The 14,598-nt window shown below is 38.0% G+C and overlaps 1 pseudogene; it reads left to right on the top strand.

The window, feature by feature from the left end:
• Positions 1-732: 732 nt before the first annotated feature.
• LOC103015116 (tRNA wybutosine-synthesizing protein 2 homolog) lies at positions 733-13,309 on the top strand (annotated as a pseudogene).
• Positions 13,310-14,598: the final 1,289 nt, after the last annotated feature.

Genomic DNA, 14,598 nt, shown 5'->3' with positions numbered 1-14,598 from the left:
TTTAACTCGGGTTGCTTTGGCTCCAGAGGCTGCATGTTTAAGTGCTGTATCTACTGCCTACCAGTATAACTCAGAATTTTTAATGGCGTAACTTTTTTTTTTTAAACCGTTTTTGGAAAAGAACTTAGAGCATAGGGCCTGGTGATGGTGGATCACTGTCTCATAATAATGAACCACCGAAGAATAGGTTGAGGCGCTTAGCCAGGGCTTGTTATGCTATCAGCCATTTGTGGAGAATGGACTGTTGGTTCTATCACTTCATCAACCACCCCTACTGGTTATAAAAGAAGACGTGTACAAGGGGTATTTCCTAAGCTTTTGGTTTTTTATATTTGTATTTCAGTTATAGACCATGTGCCTGTGACCCCATGTCTCATTGCTGTTGTCCATGAGGGTCTTTTCCCTTAGTTGCTACTCTCCCAGAGTGACACATTCCTTTTGCCTCCAGGTTGTAGCAAAATGAAGACAGAAGGTGTTGTCTGATGCTGTTGTAGGTATTATGACTGAACCTCAGTTAACACAAGGAAATAGGTGCTGTATGAAGAGGTAGGGGAAAAACTAGGAAAGATGCATTTCTACACAAATGGGACTAAGTGTTATTTGGGGGCTTTGAGCAGAAGAGAAAGGGTATGTAGTGGAGAATCAAAGAATTTGGGAAACCACAGGCAAGATTTGTGGGACATTGGCAGAAAGTTTTGTGGTAAAGTCCTGAATTCTTATCCAGTTTTGTTAATGGCACTAAGAATATTGGATAAGGTACCAGTGAAGCAAGCAAAGACATTCAAGATTGTGAGGGCACAGAGACTTGGGTTATTTCTCCTGGCCATAAAAGGTCATACTTCCAAGGCTGGAGTAAGTGCTGCTTATGTTTGGTCCACATTTAAATTTCCTCAGACAGTCATGGAATGAAATCTCCCTTTGAAAGGCAGAAACCTATGGATAGACAACATTTCACAAAAAAGATTCCAAAGAGAACTGTAGCATTACCCAAGTTAGGAGGAATCCTCAGTGGTGCCTGCAAGACATAAGGAAACTTGGGGCCCTCAGAGAGCACGTGAATGTTGACACAGATCCTGGTCAGTATCTGGCTATAGGTACCAATTGGCTAGCTTTCCAGAAAGAAGCATCATTCCTAGGTTTTGCACTACTGCATTATCACACTGGTTCTGCACCAATATTTATACTTTCTGAGAATGTTTGAGGGTTCAGCTTTGAGGCTACTCTACAGATAATTGTCTAACCCATCAAAGCAGGTTGTTCTGGTCTTTCAGCTTTAGCATTTTCATTTTTTATTTCTTATGTAACTACTTCTGTTCTCAATTCATGCTCAGTGAATATATTTCCTGTATTCCTTTCCCAGAATCCTGTTCCTTCAAAGGAGGTTCAGGATTGTTCACCTGCTCAAAGGCTGCCTCATTAAATATGTTGCTTGGTAGCAGGCCAGGGAGTTGGGTGGTCAGTTGAATTGGAGGATTTCCTTTGTTCTTGGCAGTGGCATGCTGACCTCTTGCTGCTGAATGAGGACTGTTTCCGAACCAAGCATTGGGGAAAACTGAGTAAGAGGAGGAAGTCTTTTGAATTTTTTCTCTAGGAACCACCAGGCTTGTCTGAAACTTTTGTCTGTTTGGGGGCTTGTTCTATTTCAGAACCAGAACTCTGGGAGACCATTGCCTTGGCACGTGGAATTCAGGGCCTAGCAAAATGAAGGTGGATATCACTGGATAGCACTTAAACCCCAACAGTATGCTGCTAGGTGAGCATGGCTCAGTTAAGCATGTGGATAATGGCATCAGGCTGGGGTAAACAGGGTGGTGATTAAAAAGAGCTAATATTTGTGAAGGGCCATATAGATTACAAAGCTTTTTTACATAGATCTCACTTGATTCTCACAAAACCTGGGAGATGGTTTTAGTATGCTATCTCTTTTATTGTGGTAAAATATACATAACAAAATTTACAGTTTTAACCATTTTTAAGTGCATAGTTCGGTGGCATTAAGAATATTCACATTGTGCAACTGTCATCACTATCCATCTCCAGAACTTTCGTATTTTCAAAAACTGAAACTCCATACCCATCAAACACTAATTCCCCATTCTCTCCTCCCCCCCAGCCCCTGGAAACCACCATTCTACTTTGTCTCTATGAATTTGACTATGCTACATACCTCATATAAGTGGAATCGTTAACACTTTTTCTTTTTGTGATTTGTTTATTTCACTTAGCATAATGTCTTCAAGGTTCATTTATGTTGTAGCATGTATCAGAATTTCCTTCCTTTTTAAGGCTGAATAATATTCCATTGTGTGTACATACCACATTTTGTTTATCCATTCATGCGTTGATGAACACTTGGGTTGCTTCCACCTTTTGACTATTGTGAATAATGCTGCTATGAACATGGGTGTACAAATATCTGTTTGAGTCCCTGCTTTTAATTCTTTTGGATATATACTCAGAAGTGGAATTGCTAGATGGTGTGGTAATTCTATGTTTAATTTTTTGAGAAACCATCATACTGTTTTCCACAGTGGCTGCACCGTTTTACATTCCCACCAGGAATGCACAGGGGTTCCCATTTCATCCTCACCAACATTTGTTATTTTCTGGTTTGTTTTTTGTTTTTTTGATAATAACCACCCTAAAAAGTATGAAGTGGTATTACATTGTGATTTTGATTTGCATTTCTGTACTATACTGGAAAAACCTACTGTTCTCCTCTCCTGTGTGTCTCCTTTACTTTCACATAGAACACTTTACTTTTGACACTTCTGGTCACCAAATGTGTGGTGGGGGATTTTCCCCACAACAAGCAATTCTCTGCGACACCAGCTGGGTGTCGTACAGTTTAACTCAATTCTGACACTATCTACCTGGAGATAGCATCAAATTCACAGGTTAAGGGCTCAGTCCCACAAGACTGCTTTCCACCCCCACTTATGCCAATCGCAAGCCCAGGTTATCACCTGTGTTTTTGACCGAGTGGCTATAAATCAGAGGTTCCAACGACTCCCTCCTTGGGTTCAGTTAATTTGCTAGAGTGGCTCATAGAACTCGGGAGAACAGTTACTTTTATCAGTTTACTAAAGGATATGACAAAGGATACAGTTGAACAGCCATTTGAAGAGATATATAGGGTGAGTTCTTCAAGGGTCCCAAGTGCAGGAGCTTCTGTCTCTGAAGAGTTGGGGGTGCATCATTCTCCTGGTATGTGGATGTGTTCATCCACCTGGAAGCTCTTTGAACCCCCTACTTTGGGGATTTTTATGAAGGCTTTATCACATAGGCATGATCAATTATTACTCCATTTCCAGCTTCTCTCCCCTCTCTGGAGGAGGGGGAGGGGGCAGAGCCAAAAATTCCAAGCTTCTGATCATGGCTTGGTTATTCTGGTGACCAGCCCCCATCCAGGAGCTCACCCAGAGTTGCCTCAGAACAAAAGATGCTGCTAGTGCTCTTATCATTTAGGAATTTATGAGGCTTTTAGGAGTCCTGTGTAAGGGATGGGGTCCAAGACCAAATATTAGAACAAGAGATGCTCCTAGTGCTCTTAGGAAAAGGTTTTAGGAGCTCTGTGCCAGGAACCAGGGACATAACCAAATATATATATTTTCTGTTATCTAACACCTAAGGATTAATGAGATTGAATGTCTTTTCATGTGCTTATTGGCCATTTGTAGATCTTCTTTGGAGAAATATCTATTTAAGTCCTTTTCTCATTTTTTAATCTGGTTGTTTGGTTTTTTTGTTGTTGTTGAGTTGTAGGAGTTTTTAAAAATATATTCTGGGGACTTCCCTGGCGGTCCAGTGGTTAAGACTCTGTGCTTCCACTGCAGGGGGCACGGGTTTGATCCCTGGTTGGGGAAGATCCCGCATGCAGCGTGGCCAAAAAAAAAAAAAAAAAAAAAAAAAAAAAAAAAATATATATATATATATATATATATATATATATATATATTTTGGATCCTAATCCCATATCAGATACATGATTTCCAAATATTTTTCCCATTCTGTGGGTTGTCTTTTTACTCTGTTGGTAGTGTCCTTTGGATACACAAAAGTTTTAAATTTTGATGGAGTTCATCTTATCTATTTTTTTATTTGTTGCCTGTGCATTTGGTATCATTTCCAAGAAATCTTTGCCAAAACCAGTGTCATGAAACTTTTCTCCTATGTTTTCTTCTGAGAGTTTTATAGGTTTAGCTCTTACATTTAGATCTTTGGTCCAGTTTGAGTTAATTTTTGTATATGGTTTAAGGTAAAGGTCCAACTTCATCCTTTAGCATGTGGATATCCAGTATTCCCAGCGCCATTTGTTCAAAAGACTGCCCTTTCCCCATTGAATGGTCTTGACACCCTTGTTGAAAATCATTTGACCATTGACCATATATGTGAGCGTTTATTTCTGGACTCCCTATTCTATTCCATTGATCTATATGTCTGTCTTATGCCAGTGCCACACTGTTTTGATTATCGTACAATAGATTTGTAGTAAGTTTTTAAATCAGGAAGTGTGAGACCTTCAACTTTGTTCTTTTTCAAGATTGTTGTAACTTCAAAATCCCTTGGGATTCCATGTGAATTCTAGGATAGATTTTTAAAAAAATTTCTTCCAAAATGTCATTGAGATTTTAATAGGGATTGCTTTGAATTTGTAGATGCTTTTGGTGGTATTGACATCATAACAATATTGAATCTTCCCACTCATGAACATGAATGTCTTTCTATTTATTTGTGTATTCCTTAATTTCTTTCAGTAACCTTTTGTAATTTTCAGCATAAAAGTCTTTCACCTTCTTGGTTAAGTTTAATCCTGAATATTTTATTGTTTGATATATATATATGTATATATATTTGACATGTAACATTATATTATTTTCAGGTGTACAACATAATGATTCAATATTTGTATATATTGCAAAATGATCACCACAGTAAGTCTAGTTAACAGTCATCACCACACATAATTACAACTTTCTTGTCTTGTGATGAGAACTTTTAATATCTACTCTCTTAGCAACTTTCAGGTACACAATGCAGTATTACTAACTATATTCACCATGCTTTACATTACATCCCAGGTCATATTTATTTTATAACTGGAAGTTTGTATCTTTTGACCACCTTCACCCTCTGGCAACCACCAGTCTGTTCTAACTATGAGTTTTTTTTTTTTTTAGGACTCCACATGTAAGAGAGCTCATATGGTATTTCTCTGACTTACGTCACTTAGCGTAGTGCCTTCAAGGTCCATCCGTGTTGTCACAAATGGCAAGATTTACTTCTTTTTATGGCTGAATAATATTCCATTGTATATGTATACTACATTTTCTTTATCCATTCATCCATCCATGGACACTTAGGTTGCTTCCATATCTTGGCTATTGTAAATAATGCTGCAATGAATATTGGGGTGCATATATTTTTTAAAGTTAGTGTTTTTGTTTCCTTAAGATAAATATCCAAAAGTGGAATTGCTAGATCATGTAGTAGTTCTATTTTTAATTTTTTGAGGAAACTCCATACTGTTTTCCATAGTGGCTGTACCAATTTACATTTCCATCAACAGTGCACAACAGTTCCCTTTTCTCCACACCCTCACCAACACTTGTTATCTCTTGTCTTTTTGATAATAGCCATTCCGACAGATGTGAGGTGATATCTCATTGTGGTTTTTGATTTGCATTTCCCAGAAGACTAGTTGTGTTGAGCACCTTTTCGTGTATGTTGACCATGTGTATGTCTTCTTTGGAAGAAAGTCCGTTCAGATCCTCTGCCCATTTTTTAGTCAGATTGTTTGCTTTTTTCCCTTTTGATTGTTATGAGTTCTTTATATATTTTAGATATTAACCCCTTATCAGCTATATGATCTGCAAATGTTTTCTCCCATGCGGTAGGTTACCTTTTCATTTTATTGATGATTTCCTTTGGTGTACAGAAGCTTTTTGGTTTGATGTAGTCCACTTGTTTATTTTTGGTTTTGTTTCTTTTTTTTTTTTGGTTTTGTTTCTTTACTTACTCTTTTTGATGCTATTATAAATGGAATTGTTTTCTTAATTTCCTATACAGATTGTTCATTCTTAGTGTATAGAAATGCAACTGGCTTTTGTATGTTATTTTTTTTATACCTTAAATATATATATATTTTTAATTAAAAATGTGTAAAAACATTACTACAGAAACATTACCTAAGTTCAGAAATGAACTGAGTTATTATTTGTAAGTGGGTCCTTCAATATGATTTTAATATTTGGGAAAATATAAATATGTTTTAGTAATTCTGATGAAATTTAGAATTCCAGTATTTTGGGGGGTTTTTGTTTGTTTTTGTTTTTAATTTTTATTGGGGTATAATTGATTTACAATGTTGTGTTAGTTTCAGGTGTACAGCAAAGTGAATCTGTTATACAAATACATATATCCACGCTTTTTTAGATTCTTTTCCCATATAGGCCATTACAGAGTGTTGAGTAGAGATCCCTGTGCTGTACAGTAGATGCTCACTAGTTACCTTTTATATATATATAGTGTGTATGTGTCAATCCCAATCTTCCAATTTATCTCTTCTCCCCCCTTACCCCCCAGTAGCCATAAGTTTATTTTCTACATATGTAACTCTATTTTGGTTTTGTATATAAGTTCATTTGTAGGCTTTTTTAATTTTAATTAATTTTTTAAATATTTTTATTGGAGTATAATTGTGTAGCCTTTTTTTAGATTCCACATATAAGCGATATCATATGATATTTGTCTCTCTCTGTCTGAGTTACTTCACTCAGTATGAAAATCTCTAGGTCCATCCATGTTGCTGCAAGTGGCATTATTTTGTTCTTTTTTATGGCTGAGTAATATTCCACTGTATATATATATACCATATCTTCTTTATCCATTCCTCTTTTGATGGACATTTAGGTTGCTTCCATGTCCTGGCTCTTGTGAGTAGTGCTGCAATGAATATTGCGGTACAAGTAACTTTTCAAATTATGGTTTTCTCTGGATATATGCCCAGGAGTGGGATTGCTGGGTCATATGGTAGCTTTACTTTTAGTTTTTTAAGGAACCTCCATACTGTTCTCCATAGTGGCTGTATCAGTTTGCATTCCCACCAACAGTGTAGGAGGGTTCCCTTTTCTCCACACCCTCTCCAGCATTTACTATTTGTAGGTTTTTTGATGATGGCCATTCTGATCGGTGTGAAGTAATACCTCATTTTAGTTTTGATTTGCATTTCTCTGATAATTACTGATGTTGAGCATCTTTTCATGTGCTTTTTAACCATCTGTATGTCTTCTTTGGGGAAATGTCTGTTTAGATCCTCTGCCCATTTTTTGATTGGATTGTTTGTTTTTTTGATATTGAGCTTCATGAGTTGTTTGTATATTTTGGAGACTAATCCCTTGTCGGTTGCTTCGTTTGCAAATATTTTCTCCCATTCTGAGGGTTTTCTTTTTGTTTTGTTTATGGTTTCATTTGTGTGCAAAAACTTTTAAGTTTAATTAGGTCCCATTTGTTTACTTTTGTTATTTTGTACTCTGCAGGTTTGCTGAGTTTATTTATTAGTTCTAATGAGTTTTTTCAGGGGGAGGAATATTTAGGCTGTTCTCCATATGAGATCGTGTCATCCGCAAACAGGTAATTTTAGTTCTTCCTTTCCAATTTGGATGTCTTTTATTTAATTCTCTTGCCTAATTTCTATGGCTAAAACTTCCTTTTCGATGTTGAATATTATTTATCTGAGAGTATCTTAATTTCTCCCTCATTTCTGAAGGACAGTTTTGCCAGATACAGAATTCTCAGTTGACATTTATTCTTTCAGCCCTATAAATATATTATCTCACTTCTTCTGGTCTCTGAGGTTTCCACTGAGAAATTTGCTGATCATCTTATTGAAGATCCCTTGCACGTAAGAGTAGCTTTTTCATGCTTCTTTCAAGATTCTCACTATAGCTGTTGACAGTTTGATTATAATGTATCTTGGCGTAGGCCTCTTTCAGTTTATCTTACTTAGAGTTCATTGAGATTCTTGGACTTGTGTATCCATGTTTTTCCTCAAATTTGAGAAGTTTTCAGCCATTATTTCTTCAAATAACCTCTCTGCTCTTCTTTTCTTTCTTTCAACCTCTGGGACTCTCATAATGCATATGTTGCTTGATTATGTCCCATTAGTCTTTTAATCTCTGTCCACTTCATTCTTTTTTGCTCCTCAGACTTGATAATTTCAAATGATAACTTCAGCTTCACTGATTGTTTCTTCTTGTCAGTCTATTGTTGAACCCCTCTAGTGAGTATTTTAGTTGAGTTACTGTATTTTCAGCTCTAGAATTTCTTTTTTGTTCCTTTTTATAATTTTTGTTTCTTTGTTGGTATTCTCATTTAAAAAATATATTCCTTTCCTCATTCCTTTGGTTCTTTGTGTTTTCCTTTAGTTCTCTGAGCATATTTAAGATAATTGTTTTAGTCTTTGGTGCTTCTGGTGCCTGTGCCTTTTCAGGGACAGTTTCTGCCACTTTATTTTCTTCCTTTGAATGTGGCATATTTTCCTATTTCTTTGTATGTTTTGTGATTTTTTAAATTGAAAATTGGGTATTTGAAAAAAACAGCCTTGCAGGTAGGCTGTGTGCTGGGGAAGACATTTACTAATTAGCAAGGTTTGCTCTGGGCCTTGGAATCAGCCTCATGTGAAGGCTTAAAGTCTTCTTGGACCTTTTCTAGGCGTACGTCTCGCCTAGGCCACTGTGTGTGCTTTTTCAATTCCCTTAAATACGCATCTGTTTTTAAGTGTCTTAATTTCCGAAAGACTCTCACCACTGCTTCTTCTGGGGGCCATTGATGTTCTGTTGTGTTCTTCCACCTCTAATCTCTTGCCCCAGATGTTGCGAGACTGTAGTCCCTCTGCAGCTTTCTTGAGCGGTGTCCACCATTTCCTGTCTTTTCCTAGCCTGAGATCCGAGCTATACCACTTTTCTCTTTCTGAACTCTAAGAGACCAGTACCTCAGGCAGCCCCTAGACAGATTAGAACATTGCAAAAAAGGTCTGCCTTCCTCTTTCCAGTTTGAGGGAGGGAATTGACAGCTAGGCCACTGCATCTCCCGGACTGTGCTTCCATGCACTACAGGGTAAGGAGAGGTGGGGTACAAGTAAGTAAAAATACCATGGAATTTCCTTCCATTTCCTATGTGGCTTTTTCTTGATTAAGGTTTTGCTTGGTTGCTATAGACTGTTTTCCAGATCTCCTGTAAAGTTATTTTTTGCTAATTTCTAGTTGATTTTTAAAAAATGTTAATGTGGGTGGGGGGAAGGGGAACCTGGAGTTTCCTAGTTTACCAACTTGCAGATGTCACTGAAATAAACAGTATTCTATCTGTTTTATAAACAGAGATACCAGTGTTTAGATAGTGATTTATACAAGGTTCACAATTAATGAGGACAAAAGCTGGGCTTTGATTCTATTTCTTTTTCCAGGTTTTGTGATTTTTTAAAAAATAAACTTTGTATTTTAGGATAGTTTTAGATTTACCAGAAAGTTGCAAAAATAGTACAGAGAGTTCCCATATCCACCCACTCACTGCCCTGCACACAGTTACCCCTTTTATCAACATGTTACATTAGTATGGTACATTTGCTATGATCAGTGAACCCATACTGATGAACTAAAGTCCATACTTTTTTCGGATCTCCTTAGTTTTTACTTAATGTCTTTTTCTGTTCTAGGATCCAATCCAGGACACCACGTTAGATTGTTCTCATGTCTCCTTTGGTTCCTGTTGATTGTGACAGTTTCTTAGAATTTCTTTGTTTTGATGACCTTGACAGTATTGAGGAGTACTATTCAGGTTATTTTGTAGACTGTGCCTCAATTGGGATTTGTCTAATTTTTTTCCTCATGATGAGAATGGGGTTATGGGTGTTTGAGAGGAAGACCACAAAGGTAAAATACCATTCTCATCATATCATAACAAGGCTTTGATGAGCTGACCAGCCTTTGCCAGCTTTTTCCTCCATAAAGTTATTTTCCCCACGTTCTATACTCTATTCTTTGGAAGTTAGTCACTAAGTCCAGCCCACTTTCAAGAAGGGTTGGGGAAGATTAAGCTCCACTTCCTGGAGGGTGAGAATCTACATAAATTATTTAGCATTCTTCTATAAGGAAGAATTATTTATTTTGTTTCTCAAATTGTTCCAGCTTTGTTCATTAGAAACTCTTTCACGTTGGACCCTATATCCCTTTGGCATGTCCCCATTGTTTTGTTCTTTGAACACTTCCTTACTTTCTGGCACTACAGGTTGCTCATTTTATATATTCCCTGCCACAGCCATGGGAGAACCAGCCATTTCTCCAAGGAGACCTGGTTCCTTTTAGTAAATCAGAATGTCTTCCAGAATATGAAAGATCTAGATGACTGTAATAGAACCAGTGGAAACCCATTTGGAGGGGTATGTGTGTGTAGGAGGTGGTTAACAGGAGCAAAAGAAAAAGGGAAATCTGGAAGGGTCATAACCCAATTCTCTTGAATGATAGTTTACTATCCATTTGGAGGCAATTTAAGAGCACAAACTAAGAGATCCCTTGGGTTCAGATGCCAGCTCTGTCACTTTCTAGCTGTGTGTCTGTGAACCTCAGTTTCCTCATCTGTAATGTGGATATAATAACCTCATGAGGTTGTTGGGATGATGATGAAGTGATTTATTTATTTATGTATTTATGTACTTACCACACTCTGCAGCATGTGGGATTTTAGTTCCCCGACCAGGGATCGAACCTGCGCCCCCTGCAGTGGAAGCACAGAATCTTAACCACTGGACCGCCAGGGAAGTCCTGATGATTAAGTGATTTAGAACACAAGCTTTTGCACAGTGCCTTGCACATGGTAAGCATTCACATCTTAGCTATTATTCTTAGTTTCAGTTCTTGTCTGAACTAGCTACTGTAATGTCACGAACAACTGTGAGCTCTTACTTTTTAAATTTGATGCCTTTGTTATTCAACTTCCTTCTTGTTATATTTCTTTTCCTAGGAATGATTTTGGTGGGACCCAGTGCATCTTCTCATTTGAGATATCACCGAGAAGCTGTGAGTGATGTCATTGCCCTGTACTGGAGAAGCACTGGTGTGTGGGGGTCTCTATGCAGGTGATGATTCTAGGGACCATGGGCTTGAAGTAGTAACCTATTCCCCAGACCCCTATTCAGGTCCAGTCTACTCTTGAAACTCTTGAATCAGTGTTTTTCTTCAAGGCCATGAGAAAATTGTGTTGTTCAAATATGGTATATTCCTATTAAAGTACAGTGAACTCCAAATCTGTTTTTGTTAGTAGAATAAAAATTCTTTATTACCTTCCCGGCAAATTTAATGTCCCCTTGTCAGGTAAGCTCTTTAAAGTGTAAGAAGAAATTGTCTTCCTTTTGATCATGCGATTCTTCTCCTAAAGGCTCTTCCTGTTTCACCGTGGATGAAGTCTAAAGTCCTCCTCCAGAATGTCAGCACCCCCTATTAGATTGCCACATTTTTTATACCCGTGAACCTTCTCCCATGACTCCCATGCCTGACACGTTTTCTCATCATTTCCTTCACTAGACTGTCATTCAAATAACCTTTTAAACTCTGCCCAGAGTAATGTAAAGAGTGCTAATACCTCCCTATCTACTGTCTTTTGAACACTACTGTTCAGTTATTACCGAGAATGCACTGGCCTTTGGTACGTGTATGGTATAAATACTCAAAGTACTCAATGTTTGGTTGTGTTTCTATGTATCTTCTAAATATTTGTATTAATGTTGTCTTATCCCTAAAGAACAGGTATGTAAGTACCCCAGTCAATATAGTACTAAGTATCTGCTTATTGATAATGAGGAGGAAGATAAAGATAGGTCTAGAGTATAGTCATCAACAAATTTGAATAAGGGGACTTCTTACATCTGAGGTAGTCAGTGTCTCTGCCTTCTTACGTCCCTTGGCTGTGATTATAGGAAATTAACTCCCAACTCAGTCCACAGCTGGGTGTTCCTTCAAGGAGATTGCTATTTCTGAGTCTTAGAGCTTGGAACCTATATTTATGGTTGGCCACTTGGGACCCATAATCTCAACCAGTGTCTAATCTTCCTGTAGGGATTGACTATTTTACATTACCATTCCTAGTTTATGCTGATGCTGCCTTCATCCATGCCTGTGATTGGAATCCTCATGCTCTACCTGCTCTGAGAAAAATATCTAGAGATAAATGGAGTAGCACATCGGTGCCAAATTTACTTTGAGGATAACGGGAAGGTGAGTACAGGGGAAATATATCTTTTGAGTGACTTTCCACATATACTACCAGGCAGTGACTTTCAGAAAATATCCAAAGTAAGACCAACTGTGTTGTTTACCTTCATCATCTCACTATACAAAGTACTGTTCTTATATTGAATGATTTCACTTATAGAATTTGAGTGATACATGTAGATAGTTAGTTGCATGTAATTGGGTAAAGGAGGAGATGGGTAAGCAGCCAAGGTCTGGAACTAGTACAGAAAGATAATAAAATGGTTGAAATAAAACTATGGGACTTTAGATTTTTAATGCTGTTTAAAGATGTGGATTGCCTGCTCTAAAAGAAATTGGAGAGGAAAATGATGGGAGAAATGTTAAGTTGGAGTGAAAACTCATGAAAAATGAGTCTTCCTTATTTCCTACAAAATAAAGTGGAGAAACATTTGTTTCTTTGTTTTTCGTCTTTTCAAAATACACAAGTGGAAAAGAGAATTCAGAAAATCTTTATAGTCATTTTCCCTCTTGCTGTGCTATGGCTATGTCCTATTTGAAAGTACTGCTGTTGTTCCTCATTTCATTTTCTTTACACCTCTTGTAGCTGAAACTGTTGCACATTGCTGACAGGGTAGTTCTTGGGCTGGTCCTTAGCTCTGAAGAAGGCTGGTTCATTGCCTGCCAAATGTTACACCAGGACACTGGAGGCATTTTGCATGTCCACTGAAATGTGGAACCTTTCCTGAAGAAGAATCTAGCTTCCTGGAAGCAGGGACATAGAAGAGAAGCAGCACTGTTAGTATCCTCAGCAAATTATCAATGACAAGCGGAAATATAAAGCTACTAGGGTGTCTGTGAGGGAAATGCTGGTGGTAGTCACCGAACCACAGTGGCAAAGGTGGGCTCAACCTGTAGAAACTCACGTTGCCGTTCTCTACCAACAAGAGCACAGTAAACCATGGAAGACACAGATCTTGCATATTCAGCTAGTAAAATCCTGTGGTGCCCATGTGGATCACAGAGTTCTGGATATGAACCGCCACCCCTGTCCTCTAATTGACTAGAGGAGGTGAATCCAGGGGCACAAGGGTTCCATCTGTGAGTGAGCTTCCATAGTTGATTCCCTTAATTTATTAGTTCAACTCAAGTTGTAATCCCCTTGTCTCCTAGTGATATGTTTTAACTTTTTTAAAGAAAAAACAGCTTTATTGAACTATAATTCACAAAGTATACAATTCAGTGGTTTTTAGTATACTCACAGAGTTCTAGAACTATCACCACAGTCAATTTTAGAATATTTTTGTCACCTCAGAAGAAACCCTATAACCTTTAGCTATAAGCACCCCAATCCCCTATTCCCTCAAGCCCTGGGCAACCACTAATGTATATTTTGTCTCTGTTTGCCTATTCTGGATATTTCATATAAATAGAATCATATAATATGTGGTCCTTTGTGACTGGCTCCTTTTACTTAGCATAATGTTTTAAGGTTCATTCATGTAGTAGCACATATTAGTACTTCATTCCATATGTATGTGAGAGAGAGAGAGAGTGTGTGTGTGTGCACGTGCATGCACGCACATAACAGCTATACTGAGACATTATTCATATAACATACAATTCACACATTTAAAGTGAACAATTCAGTGGTATTTAGTATAATCACAGAGGTATGCAAATATCAGTCATTTTAGATAAATTTAGAACACCTGTTTTCAGTTCTTTTGGGGCATGTACCTAGGAGTGGAATTGCTAGGTCATATGGTAATTCTGTGTTTAACTTTTTGAGAAAGTGCCAAGCTTTCCAGGGTGGCTGTACCATTTTATAGTCCCACAAGCAATGTACAAAGTTTCCATTTCCTCCACATCCTTTTTTTTGTTTGTTTTGTTTTATTTTGTTTTGTTTTTTTAAAATTATTTATTTATTTATTTATTTTTGGCTGCATTGGGTCTTCGTTGCTGCGCATGGGCTTTCTCTAGTTGTGGCGAGTGGGGGCTACTCTTCGTTGCAGTGCGTGGGCTTCTCATTGTGGCAGCTTCCCTTGTTGCAGAGCACGGGTTCTAGGTGCGTGGGCTTTAGTAGTTGCGGCCTGCGGGCTCAATAGTTGTGGCCCGCGGGCTCTAGAGCGCAGGCTCAGTAGTTGTGACGCACGGGCTTAGTTGCTCCACGGCATGTGGGATCTTCCCGGACCAGGGCTCGAACCTGTGTGCCCTGCACTGGCAGGCGGGTTCTTAACTACTGTGCCACCAAGGAAGTCCCCCTCCACATCCTTATCAACACTTGTTACTTTGTTTTTTTGCTTATGACCAGCCTAGTGGGTGTGAAGTGGTATTTCCTTGTGGTTTTGTTTTG

This window comes from Balaenoptera acutorostrata, chromosome X, assembly GCF_949987535.1.
Source record: "Balaenoptera acutorostrata chromosome X, mBalAcu1.1, whole genome shotgun sequence".
Lineage (NCBI taxonomy): Eukaryota > Metazoa > Chordata > Mammalia > Artiodactyla > Balaenopteridae > Balaenoptera > Balaenoptera acutorostrata.
The sequence above is the reverse complement of the archived record's forward strand: the minus strand, read 5'-3'. Positions and strand labels throughout refer to the sequence as shown.